The sequence below is a fragment of the Nilaparvata lugens genome, chromosome 11 (assembly GCF_014356525.2).
Source record: "Nilaparvata lugens isolate BPH chromosome 11, ASM1435652v1, whole genome shotgun sequence".
Classification (NCBI taxonomy): Eukaryota; Metazoa; Arthropoda; class Insecta; order Hemiptera; family Delphacidae; genus Nilaparvata; species Nilaparvata lugens.
This window is the reverse complement of record NC_052514.1, coordinates 3,986,829-4,003,938: the sequence shown is the minus strand read 5'-3', so window position 1 is coordinate 4,003,938 and position 17,110 is coordinate 3,986,829. Positions and strand designations below refer to the sequence as shown.

Below are 17,110 nucleotides of genomic sequence, written 5' to 3'. Positions count from 1 at the left end.
AAACAATTAAAAACTTCGAAAACTATGGAATAAGCACACAAAATTTCTAGTTGCATAAAGCAAACTCATAATGAGCACAGCTGATGTATCAAATCATAACACAACAAAAAGAATAATCTGATAATGAAAAGAAAGAACAGAAAATTAAAGAAGATGAAAAATGTCAACCGTGGTCCTGTTGATTGAGAAATTCTAGCTAGTATTATTTTAGTAATTTCCCATTTTTATAACCAGCTGACTACTTATATTATTAGTTGGTATTTTCTCATGCAATAGGCCCCAGAATAAGAATAATAAAAGAAGAACAGGATGAAAAAATATTGTATGGGACAGAGAAGATGAGAGAGCTATGCAATGAGCAGACATAATGTATATAGTAATACTGTGCATCATTCTTCTATTACTATGTGTGTGTATACTGTAGAATGCAAGAGAAGTTTAGAAGAAAAAGGACGAACACCTTTTGCAAGATTGAAAGAGAGCATTGAAAGGATAGAGGGAGAGCGAAAACTGGCGAGAGAAGGACACCATCAAACGAACGGTTCAAGAGTGAGAAAGAAAACGGAGAGAAAAAAGGCACCTTTGCCCTTGCATTGTAGGAACAGCCGTTCAACCCTCAATGGAAAGAGACAAACTGATCCAGCTGGCAGCTCTCTCTCTTGACAACTTGTCTCCTCTCGCTCTATCGTTTACGTTTGGGAGGGTTCCCTCTCACTCTTACCCCCCACCACAACCACCTAAGGGTGGTTGTTGAAAAGTATACTCCACAACAGCCGGCTGTTTCACTGAGCGCTAGCGAACTCTGGCGGGAGAAAAAGCGAACTAACTTTTCAACGGCACACGCTGTATGGCGAAAAATCTGACGACAAAAAATAGGAACGTCAGATGTCCTTCTAGTTTGCTTGGCTAAGCCCAGTTCTTCGGTTCTTCTACCACTCAGTCGCGCCAGTCCTTAGCCAGGGTTCGGTTCGGTGGCTGAAAATAATAATTTTATTCCGGTCTAATTTCTATCTGAGTGCGATCGTGGTGGATTTTGTGAACTTTGTGAGCGTCTACAACTTTTGCCGTTACTCGAGGCAGCTGTAAGCTACACGTGACTCGCAGGTAACCAAACAACTTGAAAGTTTACTGTTACAATCTTTCAATTTTTATGAATGAAATTCTTGAAAGTGGGTTCTCATGCTGCTATTAGAATGATAGTTTTCGAATTTGTGTACAGTTTATTTGTAAAACATTTTACACGTGACTAAGGGTTGGTTTTCATACGAACAACTTGAAAGTTTACTGTTAGAATTTTCAAGTTTTATGAATGTAATTCTCGAAAGTAGGTTCTCATGCTGCTATTAGAATGATAGTTTTTCGAATTTGTGGTGAAGTTACTTGTAAAATGTTTTACACGTGACCAAGGGTTGATTTCCAACCAAACAACTTGACAGTTTACAGTTAGAATCTTTCAAGTTTTGTGAAACAAGTTCCACAAAGTATTGAATGGAAAAGACTAAGAAATTGTCAAAAAAACCACTGATTTATTGATAATTAGAAATACCGGTTTCGGTTATTACACCATTGTCAATCAGTGGTTTTTTGACAATTTCTTAGTCTTTTTCATTCAATATGAATAATTACCACAATATCAACTTCTCAAATACACAAAAAAAAGTTCCACAAAGTAAGAGCTCGTGCTGCTATATGTATGATGGATTTTAGAAATTTTTGATGCAGTTGTAGTTTACTTGTAGAACAATTTACACGTGACTAAGGGTTGGTTTTCATACGAACAGCTTGACAGTTTACAGTTAGAATCTTTCAAGTTTTGTGAAACAAGTTCCACAAAGTAAGAACTCGTCCTGCTATATGTTTGATAGATTTTAGAATTTTTGATGCAGTTGCAGTTTACTTGTAGCTATGGTGAAAGTGATATTTTCGAGCTCAAAATTTAAGTGATTTTTATTCTATATTTGTGAATATTTGAAGTTTGGTTTTTGTTTTAACGGAAGTTTCATTATCAATCTATCTAAATTTGAAATCTTGTTCTATTCTGATTCATAGTTTCAGATTGAAGATTTGGTGTTGAAATTGAAGTGAACATAACCTACATAATATTGGACGATTTGTGACAAAATCAGGAAATTGAAGAAGTTTTGGGCAATAACCTGTTTTTTCTTTTCCGACTATTGTATTGTTCGCTCTATCTAATAAATAAATAAATGAATAAAACAATTTACACGTTACTAAGGGTTGGTTTTCATACAAACAACTTCAAAATTCACACTAGTTCTTTCAAGTTTTGTGATAGGAATTATTGAAATAGGATTTCTGTTACCGTGCTAGTTGATATTTTAAATTGAGGAGCGGGCTTTTGCAACAATGTTCTTCCTATAATGATTGAGGGCTGTTTCTAACAAAACGTCCTGAAAGTAAAGATTTGATTGTTTCAAGTTTTGGAAATAAATTGTTGGAATTAGGCTACTCGTTTTACTATAATGAATTATATTAATTAAGCAATTTACTCGAAGCAATTTTTACACGTGTCTAAGGGTTGGCTTCTTACGATAGATCTCAGTGCGAATCTTTTAACATTTTTACTCGTGCTAGTTTCATAATACAATTTGTATCTAAGGTGTATTTTACTTGTAAAAACGTGACATATCTTTGGTTTTGATACAATCAATTAGCAAGTTCCCCCGCTTTGAATCCTTTAACTTTTGTTGTTCAATTTGGTATTTTTAGAGGTGCAGCAAAACATATAACATACAATTAAAGCATTTTTTGTTGTTTTGAAACCGTTTGCTGCTCTTATCTGTAGCTGAACTATCTTTTATTAATGAACTGGAACTATTTGATATCAGGATACATTATTATGTTGTAGTAGAATATGAGAATTCTGATTTTTCCAAAGTTATTGACGTTATTTGCTATCCTAATCTGTAGATGAACTACTATCATAGAGAAACAATAGCGTAAGTAGGTATCCCATGTTATAGGGAATTTAAGTCGCAACTTTTACTGTTATCTCAAGCCGATTACTGTCGATTATTGTCAATTTTTACCGTTTTGTTGAGGTGATATTGTATGAAGGGCACAATTTGATAGACTACCAGTGTCACACAGCTGCATAGGAAAGAACTATGTGAACTATCGGCTTGGGATAACAATAAAACTTGCGACATATAAAAGCCCTATACCATGGAATATCTATGCTATCGTTTCTCTATGCTACTATCTATTATGAAATAAATATCATAACTATTTAAAATCAGGGTGAAATATGTGTAGTGAAAGATAATGAATATTTCGAATTATACTAGGGACGGAGCTGTCATACCACATTTGATAATAATAAAGTTTTGTAGTGAGGGATGAAATCTGCTATGAGATTTTCCCCGCAATTTCCCTGAACGAAAACAGCACGCGGTGTGAGGAAAACTGCCACGTGATAGCCATGTGACGTGTGTGGGTTTTCCCTTTGAGTTTCCCTTGTGTTTTCCCGCGTTGTCAGATGGGTATGAATGGAAAATCGCCGTGAATTGTTGCTGCGTTCTGTTTTCAGTGATTTGGTGTACAAAGGAAACTCATCTTGTTAATGAGTTTACAAATGAAAAATGAGTTGATTTATAATGCAGTTGAAGTAATATTATGGTAATCTATCATTTACCACTGTATTCATTTCAATTCAATCTATGTTTCCCTTTTGAATACAATTCAAAGCAGTTACATAGAATCTTAAGCAATAAAGTATGTACAATTCAAGAATCAGTACAAATACACTTACTAAAACTAGTAGCTCTGTGAACAGTAGACCTCACGCAGTATTCTCATCCACAACTACCTGATTGAAACTATAGACCTTATGGAAATACAGCAATAGACTGGCTTCTCCACACATCTGTGTAATCACTTGTCAGCTGATTTATGATGAATAATTTTATAGTCTGATTTTTACTCTAATATTGGCGTATGAAGGAGGCCCCTTTTTCCTTTTATATTAACCTTGAAATGCAAAATTTCCAAAAACCTTATATATATATATTAGATTCCCAAATCTATTACCGCGTTTCGCCGTAAATGCGCACATATAAACATTAAGAGAAATGCCAAACCGTCAACTTGAATCTTAGACCTCACTTCGCTCGGTCAATAAAAATAACAAAATATAAAACTACAGTAAACAATAAACTCTTGAGCTATCACAATTCTATTCTTGCAATCAGATGGGAAAGTTTACATTTATGTCTAATTATAATTATAGTCATACTAATTAGGATATAATAATGTCTTGATAATAATTGTTATAGTCATACTAATTTGCTGCAGAAATACTTATTGACATGGGCTACTTTTGAATTAATAAAACAAAATAATCTTATAGCACCCTTTAAAAAAACTTTAAAATAGTTGAACTACTAGTTTCGGTTTACACCATCTTCAGGTTATAAAATAAAATAGAATTCAATAACTGTTTACTAATTGATATAAAACGAACATATGCTTAAATTCATATGAATATTATTTTATTTTATAACCTGAAGATGAAACTAATTGTTCAGCTATTTTAAAGTTTTTTTTTTTAAATAAAGGGTGCTATAAGATTTATTTTGTTTTATTAATTTGCTGCAGTTATGGTAGAGCTATGTGGAACGATTATAATCCAGATCCGCAGGTAATAGTGATTCAAAATTACACAAATTAAGTACAGTAATCTATGTATATGAAAATAAATGTCTAGATTTTTGTGTTCGTTTGTTTGTTCCCTATAGACTTAAAATCTACTTGACAGAACGACATGTTAAGGCTGTGCAAAGGCTAAAAATAAACTTTCTACTCGTGATATTTTTCGATTTGTATATTATCAAGATGAAAAAGTTTTCTCAGGAAAAAATTTTTACGATCATTTTCTTTTTGAGATATGAGCGACTGAAGTCTGAATTTTTGGGACAGAACATTTCAAATTCGGTAAGGGATAATACCATGCCATTTAGAGGATGGATTCTTCATGGTATTGTTGATCTATTAGAACAAAATCTTTTAAAATAGCAATTTTTTAGATAGTTATTCAATTTACTAGAAATAACCAAATATAACTTTTAGTTGAGTTATTTTTGGTGTATTGAATAATTTTTCCAAAAATTGATATTTTTAGAAAATTTTTGTTTTAGTAGATCAACAATATCATGAATTGTTGATCTATATCTGAATATCTAAATCTCATGGATTTATCTCTTACCGAATTTGAAATGTTCTGTCCCAAAAATTCAAACTTCAGTCGCTTATATCTCAAAAAGTAATGAACGGGAAAAAATGTTTTCTTGAGAAAACTTTTTCATTTTGATAGCTTGATGATATACAAATCGAAAAACTTCGAAAAATATCACGAGTAGAAAGTTTATTTTTACCCTTTGCACAATGAAAGTAATGATTAATGGGCTTAATCGGTTTATTGGATTAGAATTTGACATAATAATGGTTCAATTCAATATTTCATTCGAATGATTTTGATTTATTAGTTGATGAGATGATCAATAGATTGAGATTTTTCTCTATATTCTTAAAAATTTATGGGTACAAATAGAATAGGATTCATGATTTCTGTTAAATCCAACACATTTTTGATTAATTTGATCAAATATATAATATGATAACAATATAGTTATCTGCTCCTTCCTAATATTAGAAGTCTGTGAATTAGTAATACCTTTAATTTTCCTGCTCGTTTTTCACGAGATGGACTTGTAAATTGGAACGATTTCTGTCTGCTGTTGCAACATTGTCACATCATCAAATCAACTCAAATTTCCAAAACTAAACAATAAACACAAAGGCTTTGTTGCACAGAAGCCTGTTAGATTTTAATCATGATTACATGCCACGTGAACCAATTAGATAAGGCTTCTCTGATAGATTCTCAGGACATTTAATCATGGTTAAAATTTAACAGGCTTTTGTGCAATTAGGTCTTATTCTGTCATCTGCTTGTAGCATCAACCAAATTATGTTTTTGAACTGAAATTTTTTGTTAGAGTGAGAACCTAGAAAAATTACCCTGTCTCGGACTGTTTAATGTTATCTAATTTTGGGAGAGAAATAGTACAAGATATTGAATGAAAAAGACTAAGAAATTGTCAAAAAAACACAGATTTATTGATACTTAAAAAGACCGGTTTTGGTTATTACAGCTGTGGTTTTTTGACAATTTCTTAGTCTTTTTCATTCAATATGAAACTTCTCAACTACACAAAAAGTGAAAGTACAAGATATCCTTAGTTTTTTCCCTCGATCTAAATTTCTTTGTAATAAAGCAAACTACATTTGAATTCCATTTAGTAAAGTGCATTGTTTCATAAAAAAACATGTAGAAGATAAAATTTGTAAAACAAACAGTCTAGCGCACTGTACAGCATAGAACACACATTTTATTTCAAAGCCTTTTACAACCCCTACAATTTCCGAGGCATAGTAAGGGGATGCGTAAGTTATCGCAGTCGGGAGAGGGGGTATGTTTTCGAAGCGCAATTCCACGCATGCGCACAAACCTTGTTTACTGTTCTCCCCTTAGAACCGTGGGTAGGGGGTTGCAGGGGGGTCCTTGCATGCAACGCCAAAGCGACGCGCTGAGTTTCGTTCAGTACTTGACGCTGACTACAGTTGTTCTTGTTGTGCTTCAGTTGAATATTTTCACATTTTCGATTTCGTTTCCAAACAGACACGCGTGTTTTGTCAATAATTTCCACCCCAACACACAATTTTCACCTCTGACACTAATCCTAAAAACTTTTTCGCAAATTTAGACACCCTCAAAAAAGTACAAAAAGACTTCAAAATTCACCAAAACCGTATAGTTTTGCTCAACCCCGTGTGGCTGTGGATTTTCGCCAGTGCTTGGATAGATATTTTGTGAGAAAATTTAGAACCAGAGTTGCCTAAATTCTAAAGTGACTTTTCTGTGATAAGGCTGCAACATACAAGTGTGCTTCCAAACGGCTCCTTCTATTTTCACAGTAAGTTATCAATAAACTTTCCAACATTTTGAAAATTTTTCAATGTTTTTCCTCCACCAACAATCACACGATTGTACACTGTAAGCATTTTAGAATGGTTGCTTTTGGGCGTATCTCTGAGGAAGTTTTAGAATATTTTCTCTAAGATAATGTTAAAATTGTTTTGATTTTGTGCATGTGTAAATGAAATAAATGGATAAAATATTTTCTCTGAGAAAATGTTATAACGTTTCCTCAGCATGCGGTTCAACTAAACGGGCTTGCCAAATCAGAATGTTTAAAGATGGATAGATTTTAAAACTGTTGGCGATAAATAGATGAATGAATATTGCTGCCATTCAATTCCATATTGAGATATAAGAATTAAGAATCAACAATCAATCTTTCTTCTACTTCATTTTGTTTCTCACATGTTTCGATTTATAACGTGATTTTCAAGCGAGTGTGTTATATTTTTAAGACATAAAGGTGCGTACAGATATACGCGCCGCGAACATGAGCAATTCACTTTTAATCAGCTCACTATATCTGTATTTTTACGGAAACGGTATAAGATATAGATATAAAAAGCTTGTCATCAGCTGATTAAAAGTGAATTGCTCATGTTATCTGATATCTAAAGGTGCGTACAGATATAAGCGCCGCGAACATGAGCAATTCACTTTTAATCAGCTGATGACAAGCTTTTTATATCTATATCTTATACCGTTTCCGTAAAAATACAGATATAGTGAGCTGATTAAAAGTGAATTGCTCATGTTCGCGGCGCTTATATCTGTACGCACCTTTAGATATCAGATTTCAAGGATCAGTATTTTTAGATGGTTATTAATACTCTATTGAATATCAATATTTATTTTGGTCATCTTTTGATACAGTTTAGTTGACCTAGCGAAGTGAGGTCTAAGATTCAAGTCGAAGGTTTGACATTTCTCTTAAGTTTAAATGTTTATATGTTGCGCATTTACGACGAAACGCGGTGATAGATTTTCATGAAATTCGAATGCTGTTTAGAATAAAAAAACATGTTTTTTGAATATTCATAAAATGTAATAAGTAAGTAAACTCACCAATTTATTTCCAGAAAGCTTGATTTGTACTATTAGTAGAGTTTAATCAAAGTACATACTCTGTAGCAATATTTTTCAACTCTTGGAATTCAATTTTCAGTAACTTGCATTCAATTTCCGACATGTGTTTCACCCTCTATTGACTGTCTACCACCCTATCTTTTTCCTACCTGAATTGCCATTATTTTTAGTCTATTGACCTTTCTGCTGAAACAATTCCTTGAAAATAACCGTCTGCTTTGTATGTTGAAGTCAAGAGAAAAATTTGTTGTTGAGAGGTCCGAAATACGTTGAATAGAGGTCAATAAGCAGCCAAAAGTCAAAAATGTCATGGGACCAGATGAAAATTCGTTGTGTAGAAGATTTTGTTAAGTGGTTGTTCGTAATAGAGAGGTTCGACTGTATCTATAATATTATAAAGGAAATAATATTATTGACCAATACTCGTACGGGATAGGAAAATTATGTTTGACGCATCATCACGTCTGAACTACAGTGCTGATTAATTTTAAATTTTGCATATAGATTCTAAATTTACCGAGGATGGTTATAGGCCTATTTTAAATTCTTCAAGATTCCAGTAGGTCAAGTTGAACCAAGTTAACCTTTAAATTTTTCATGAAACCTGCATATAATATGATCATTCAAGGAACATCTATATCTAGGGTTGAAACCAAATAGTACATCGCGTGATTCCCCCCAATGCAGGTGTGGACATGATAATAATAGAGTAGGATTTTAAAGGGTGCATCTAATAGGGTGGTTTTTTAGTGATGTGAGTCCAAGGGAAGCTGAGAATTTTCATCTTATCACAGTGTTGGTTTTGTATTTCTGGGCTCAGTACAGTGATTTCATAATTTTGCATTTTTCATAAAATTTATGATTTGAATTTCTCATTGATGCATTATATGATTCAATCGCACAGATTAATTTTTCGGTAACTGATGCAGGTTCATTGATGTAATATTTACTGTTCATTCAAGTTTAAAATAATCAAATATCGGGGACCGAGCTTCGCTCTGGAGTACAAAAGCATAAAAAAATTATAATGAAATAAGAAATTATAATAACATTCATACAGAAATGTTCTATCTAATAACAGTAAATTGAGATTAATTCCCAGAGGAATGCAGAAATTTCCCTCACAAAAGGCCCAGTTGCACAAAAACCGGTTAAATTTTAATCCTGATTAACTTCACGTGAACCAAATCAGAGAAGACCATTTCAAAAAGATGGATCTACTGGAATTAATCAGGATTGAAAATAACCCAGCTTTTTTGCAACCGGCACTAAGTACCTGATTGAATGATTACAAAGGTTCAACAGCTGAGTCATAATATTTTGACACACTCCCACACACATGAACTCGCTCACTCACTTCCATCACCAACAGACGACGAAATAATTATTATTATCAGCTGTTTTTCCAAGGATGAATGATAATTATCCTTTTATGTCCTTCAGCGAGTTTTCCCAGGGATGAGACCTAGTGCAATCGAATCTTTATATTATAAACATACTATGATCTGAATTTCGTGAGAATCGTTAGAGCCGTTTTTGAGATCCGGTGAATTCAAACATATAAACAGAAGTTGCTCTTTTAATAGTATAGGGTCATATTTTATTAAGCAAGAGACTATATTTTTCAATAATTTCATAATGAATTTTCATAATTAAGATGAATTATTATGTAAATTAATTATCAATTCTACATTGTTTAAAGACGATCTGGCCACATATCAAAGCGAGAAAGAGATAGCGCAATATCAGCTTTGTTGAATGATATAGAAGGATAGCAATACCATTGCTAATCAAACACTGCCATTATAACGTGGACCTCACTATTTATACGGCGGCTCGACAAAACGTCGACCCCCATTAAAAGGGCGAAATCCAGAGAAATCTAGATTCACTTCAATCTGTCTGTATTATTTGAATGGGTACCAGCAATGTTTACATAGGAGAGATGCTGCCAGTAGTCGAAAATGACTGAATCTAGCTATATAGCAGAGAATTGGTTTGGATGAAGTGTGTGGGGGGGTGTATATCGAACCATCCCCCCTCCTCAAACACCACGACGTAGTCATTTTCAAGGGGGGCGAAAAGTCGTAAAATCTCCCTCGATCTCCCCCCCCCCACCACTGCGTCGATTTATCGTAGGGTTGCAAGAGGTTTGGCAACACGCGTTCGTTGTTAGATCTAGTGAGCAGCGAAAATCGCGTCACTGTTATTCACTTCAAACTGGCAGTATTCCTTATGAATAGCATCTATGCTTCCCATTCAAAAATACTGACAATGAATCTGTGGAGTCTAACTTTTGATTCAAACATTGGCCAATGAACGAACGACTGCAATGTCGTTTATATGTTTACTCATTTAATTGAGTACATTTTTATTCAATTAAATTCATTTTGTAGCAGTTTGTTTCAATGATTCTATATTATGTAATCAAGCATTCATCAGTTAACTCATTTACTTATCGTTTGGGGCCAAGCCATACAAAGCGTTTTTTCAGACGCGTCGGCAGAAAATGCCTTTATGTATACTCATTGAATTGAGCACAACTTTATACAATTAAATTCATTTTGTAGCAGTTTATTGTGATGATTCTATATTATGTTATCAAGCAATAGTTCGTTAATTCATAGATTCACGCATTTATCGTTTGGGGCCAAGCCACACAAAGCGTTTTTTCAGACGCGTCGGCAGAAAATGCCTTTATGTATACTCATTAAATTGAGCACAGCTTTATTCAATTTAATTAATTTTGTTGCAGTTTATTGTGATGATTCTATTATGTTATCAAGCAATAGTTCGTTGATTCATAAATTCACGCATTTATCTTTTGGGGCCAAGCCACACAAAGTGTTGTTTCAGACGAGTCGGCAGGGCATGAAGCTATCCGATTGGCTGATTCCCAAAGTCACATGGAGTGCTTTTTCAGGCGTTTTCAGACGAGTCGTCAGGGCAGGAAGCTCTCCGATAGGCTGATTCCCTTGTTATTAACAAGATCTTGTTATCAATATAATTGACTTCCATATGATTTCATTTAACGAGAGTATTCATTTGATATAACAGCCGGAATAAAAAGCAAAAAATTGTCTTCAAATTTGAATTGAAACATGTGTGTGATCATTAAAATAATGATCTTCATCTGATCTAATGTAAATAAATTATAATGCGTTTACACCAGAGTTTATAACAAAAGTTTTCAACATAAGTTAATAACATTTTCTTTTGGCTGCTAGTTTTGTTATCAACAAAAGTTGATAACTTTGTCACGTGTTTTGTCTGCAGCTGTAGCTATTAGGGAACAGCTGTAGTTGTAGAGTAGCGATGCTGGGCGAGGGGGTTGCGGGGAAGATAGTAACCTGTTATTAACAAAAGTTACCGACTCTCGATGGATAACATAAAATCTTGTTAATAACAAGGAATTTTCTGTTGAAAACACGAGTTATCAACTTTTTTCAAGAGAATTTTTTGTCGATTCAGTCAAGTTGACAACTTTTTATTAATAACTCATGTTATCAACTCCGGTGTAAACGGAACTCAACATGATGTTATTAACTTTTGTAATTAACATCAGTTGATAACAAAAATGTTAAAAACTTGTGTTATTAACTCCGGTGTAAACGCAGCTTTAAAGGCTTCACCAGTTTTTGCTCTTCCAATATCATTTCAATGATAGGTGATTTTTTACTGATGAATAAAAAAATGATTTAACTGGGAATGAATAGATTTTATTCAGTGGGTAAATGAGTTAATACAACTTTGAAATGCTCCCAAAGTACTGGGAAATGATTGATAGGTTAACAACCAAAACCCAAAATTTAAAACTCCCATTTTGTCTAACCCAATCACCCCTAGCAAACCCACACATTGTTGCAGTAGTTAGTAGGGATTCAAACTCGATTAAAAATTTAGACCTCAAAAAAGCTTTCCCATGTCTAGTGGACAGTGGTTCATTGCGCATCAAAGAATTTTGAACTGTTGAACAAAATCAAATGACAAAGCTCTTTATTTTTTCACATGTTACTCTGTAGTGCGAATTAAAATCCGTTGTACTGTGGTCAGGAGGTCCTTTGGACACCCTGATCAACAAGATACTGCAATCAAGGAGACATGAGTTTCAAAAAATTCTATTGATAAAGCATTCTGTGATCACTATTTCACACCTCTTTTTCCAATATTTTTATACTCTGTGTTCGTTTTAAAGACAGATTCCTACTTATATAAGTATCAGAGTATGTGCCCTGAACTCAGTGAAAATACGTATTATTCCCCTGAGTTCTAACGGGACAATTCATACTTGCTTGGCTGAACCATAGAGTAAAAAAGACTATAAATTATAGTGATTATTTCTGTCATCTCTGGCTGGACTGTATTATACTCATCCAGTATCTATACTCTCCTTGGAACTTCATCTCTGGCTGGACTGTATTATACTCATCCAGTATCTATACTCTCCTTGGAACTTCATCTCTGGCTGGACTGTATTATACTCATCCAGTATCTATACTCTCCTTGGAACTTCATCTCTGGCTGGACTGTATTATACTCATCCAGTATCTATACTCTCCTTGGAACTTCATCTCTGGCTGGACTGTATTATACTCATCCAGTATCTATACTCTCCTTGGAACTTCATCTCTGGCTGGACTGTATTATACTCATCCAGTATCTATACTCTCCTTGGAACTTCATCTCTGGCTGGACTGTATTATACTCATCCAGTATCTATACTCTCCTTGGAACTTCATCTCTGGCTGGACTGTATTATACTCATCCAGTATCTATACTCTCCTTGGAACTTCATCTCTGGCTGGACTGTATTATACTCATCCAGTATCTATACTCTCCTTGGAACTTCATCTCTGGCTGGACTGTATTATACTCATCCAGTATCTATACTCTCCTTGGAACTTCATCTCTGGCTGGACTGTATTATACTCATCCAGTATCTATACTCTCCTTGGAACTTCATCTGGCTGGACTGTATTATACTCATCCAGTATCTATACTCTCCTTGGAACTTCATCTCTGGCTGGACTGTATTATACTCATCCAGTATCTATACTCTCCTTGGAACTTCATCTCTGGCTGGACTGTATTATACTCATCCAGTATCTATACTCTCCTTGGAACTTCATCTCTGGCTGGACTGTATTATACTCATCCAGTATCTATACTCTCCTTGGAACTTCATCTCTGGCTGGACTGTATTATACTCATCCAGTATCTATACTCTCCTTGGAACTTCATCTCTGGCTGGACTGTATTATACTCATCCAGTATCTATACTCTCCTTGGAACTTCATCTCTGCTGGACTGTATTATACTCATCCAGTATCTATACTCTCCTTGGAACTTCATCTCTGGCTGGACTGTATTATACTCATCCAGTATCTATACTCTCTTGGAACTTCATCTCTGGCTGGACTGTATTATACTCATCCAGTATCTATACTCTCCTTGGAACTTCATCTCTGGCTGGACTGTATTATACTCATCCAGTATCTATACTCTCCTTGGAACTTCATCTCTGGCTGGACTGTATTATACTCATCCAGTATCTATACTCTCCTTGGAACTTCATCTCTGGCTGGACTGTATTATACTCATCCAGTATCTATACTCTCCTTGGAACTTCATCTCTGGCTGGACTGTATTATACTCATCCAGTATCTATACTCTCCTTGGAACTTCATCTCTGGCTGGACTGTATTATACTCATCCAGTATCTATACTCTCCTTGGAACTTCATCTCTGGCTGGACTGTATTATACTCATCCAGTATCTATACTCTCCTTGGAACTTCATCTCTGGCTGGACTGAGTGGGGATACTCTCATTGGAACTTATGCCAATAATATTTTCACTGTACCAAACACGTAGGCCTACACTGTTTCACTCTATCGAATACTGATATGTGGAAATTTGCCTTTAATGGGCCAAATATTCAATTACATGTCTTGGTGCAGCTGATTTGAATAAGAATCTAGCTTACAAAATAATATGGAACATAGTTTGATACGCTAACCCTAAAGGTGAATTTTCGTTTGTGCATAAATTTCCGCAGTCGACTAAATTTGGCTCTATTATTAAAGATCAAACATTTCTAATAATATCAACATATTGCCATTCAAAATTATAAAAAAGTTCAAGCTCAACCTGCCCCATTAATACTCCCAAAAATATTAATGCCCCAAAACATAATTGAATATAATCTTTTAGGTTATGTGGACAAATTGAAATCTACCCAATCTGAGATTCTCTTTCAGTCGTGGTCGACGACGGCATTTACGCACAAACGAAACCTCAGCTTTAATTTCAGTGGGAAGTGTTTCATAAATCAATATTAAGTGCGTACAGATTTACGCACCGCGAACACGAGTAATCCACTTTTAATCAGCTGATGCCAAGCTTTTTATATATGAAGAAGAAGAAGAAGTAGGAGGAGAAACAGGAGGAAGAAGATGAAGAAGAAGAAGAAGTATTTCATATAAGAAGACAGAAGAAGTAGGAGAAGAAGACGAAGAAGAAGAAGAAGTATTTCATGACATCAGTTTTGTTCCCTTTGTTAATAAATTTCCACAATTTCCATTAAAAGAAATGCATGATCTTTCAAGCTTTCCATTCACTCATCGGAAAAACATGGGCGTCACATCCATCTCAACACGAAACGGTGTTTCCACGATGTTCATGATGACCTAATGACGCATCATTCTCTACGTCATTAGAGCTTGTATTGGTTGGGTTAAGGCGGTTTTGGGGTGGAGGATTTCGGGTGGAAAGAGGGATAGAATTAAGGGTGGGAGGGTGAGAATCCATAGTGAGATTCCCTGTGACAGAATTCCTTATTTATAACTCCAATGCTTTCCATTCATCGAATGCTGACAGAATGAAATGAATCTCACAGTCTGGAATCAGATTGTTGCACAATAATGAATAGACGCGCCTCACTTAGACTATTAGCATAATATCGAACTGGTTATTTTCAGATTGAATTTGGCCTTGATGTATACTGGAAAATCTATTGAAATATTGGTATGTGTGTCCTATACAGACGAATTTTGCTTTGATATACTGGATTTTCTATTGATATATTAGTATTTTTGTCCTATACAGATGGATTTGGCTTTGATATACTGGATTTTCTATTGATATATTAGTATTTTTGTCCTATACAGATGGATTTGGCTTTGATATACTGGATTTTCTATTGATATATTAGTATTTTTGTCCTATACAGATGGATTTGGCTTTGATATACTAGATTTTCTATTGATATATTAGTATTTTTGTCCTCTACAGCTGGGAATAAGCTTAGCTAAAAATGCAACTAAAATTTTGAAAATTCCCAGTTTATTTCAGTAACAAAGAAGCCGATTTGGTTTTTATTCTCATTTTGTCCCAGTTCAAAAAAGTGAGTCACAAGCTGCTCTGCGAACGCGATCTCGTAATTCAGGAAGTTGACACGAAAAGAGAAGATGGAGAAGAAAAAGAAGAAGAGAAGAAGCGCCGTAAACCGGTTTCCTTTTTGTGGTATATTCCGATATCGATTTTCCTCTTCCTTCCATTCTGTTGCACTTCCGCACTCGCTTACACACGCATTTCTGTTTTGTACTTTTTGGGCTTTCATTTTTAGAAGGCCTTATTTCAATCATGGAACTCTATGGTATTTTTGGAGCATTATCATTGCACATCTGCTTTCAATTGTCCACCCCTAGTACAATGTAGTGGATGAAATAAGTTTGTGTACATTCTTTAAAAAATCAAAAACATCACGAATGTATAGGCTCCTATTCATAAAATGTATACTCACATAGTTGAGTATCGAAATTAATTCATGAATTCATATTTATTACATCATGATTGAAGAATTGGTCGCTCTCTACCACGAAAATCGCGAAAAATTTGTTTTTCTTTTGAATATCACTTCTCTCAGAATCATGGGGCGTCGTAATGCGTAAAATTTTTATATCAAATCAACGGGGAGAATGTGTCCATTCTATTGGTGTCTGGATAATTTTCATCCGACCTATAGTTATTTTTTAATTAATGATTATGTTCGTCAATGTCGAGTTGAAAAGATGAAAGCTTTTACTTTTCAAACGGCCCTTAATCCACCTTTAAATACAGCCTTCATAATTATGACACCAACAATAATGGTTAGACATACAAATTCAGCATTCATAATATAGGACCAACTAGGTATAGTTGAAGTTGGTTGTTTTATTTTATTAGAGCTGGCTTCATCCAGCTAAAGTTTGTCCAATGAGAGAGAAGGAGTTGGATATATAGTTGAATGGAGAAAGATAGAGTCAGAGAGATAGTTTGAGTGAGAGAGAGGGATAGTTTGAGAGAGAGGGTGGAGAGGGATAGTGCGAGAGAGTATGAGAGCGTGAGAGAGAGTGAGGGAGAAAGGATGAGAGAAAGAGTGAGTCAGAGTCCCAAAGCTGCCTGAGTGATGTCTATGGAACAATAGCGTTAATGTACACATCCTTTAGCTTATTTAGTCAATTAAAATTTATACACGGCGTCCCCGGACACGATATAGGACGATGTTGTCCCGGCTTGTTGTTTTCACTGGTCACCAATCACTCAATTGCTCGCACACTATCAATGTAACACTGCCGTAACAGTCATGTTTTTGAATGAGACCTCACTTCGACGTACGCTACCTATGCGCTAGTTACGTCCCCCATTAGTACCCCAGGAAAAAGACTCATGTCAGTTGATAGAGCTAATAAATAACTATACAGGGTATGGATTTGAAAAGAATCGTTAGAGCCATTTTCGAGAAAACCGTGAAAAACATGGTTTTTTAGTAACTGTCATTTTTCTCAAGAATATTACGGAGCTCCTGCAATTTTCTCAGAAATGAGACTCATGTCAGTTGATAGGGCTTATAAATAGCTATCCATGGTATAAATTTGAAGAAAATCGTTAGAGCCATTTTCGAGAAACCCGTGAAAAACATGGTTTTTTAGTCATTATCCGCCATTTTTCTCAAGAAAATTACGGAGCTCCTGCAATTTTCTCA

At 34.8% G+C, this 17,110-nt stretch overlaps 1 protein-coding gene across 5 annotated transcripts in view; it reads left to right on the top strand.

Moving 5' to 3' along the window:
- Nucleotides 1-915: 915 nt before the first annotated feature.
- LOC111058182 (DNA N6-methyl adenine demethylase) overlaps nucleotides 916-17,110 on the top strand; it is a 269,719-nt gene continuing 253,524 nt past the window's right edge. For 3 of the 5 annotated variants that reach the window (XM_039437428.1, XM_039437426.1, XM_039437427.1), the window contains exon 1: nucleotides 917-1,104. The gene's annotated coding sequence lies outside the window, so the exon portion shown is untranslated. Of the gene's footprint in view, nucleotides 1,105-6,622; nucleotides 6,996-17,110 lie in introns of those variants that run through there. The other 2 variants (XM_039437424.1, XM_039437425.1) reach the window with 2 other exon arrangements.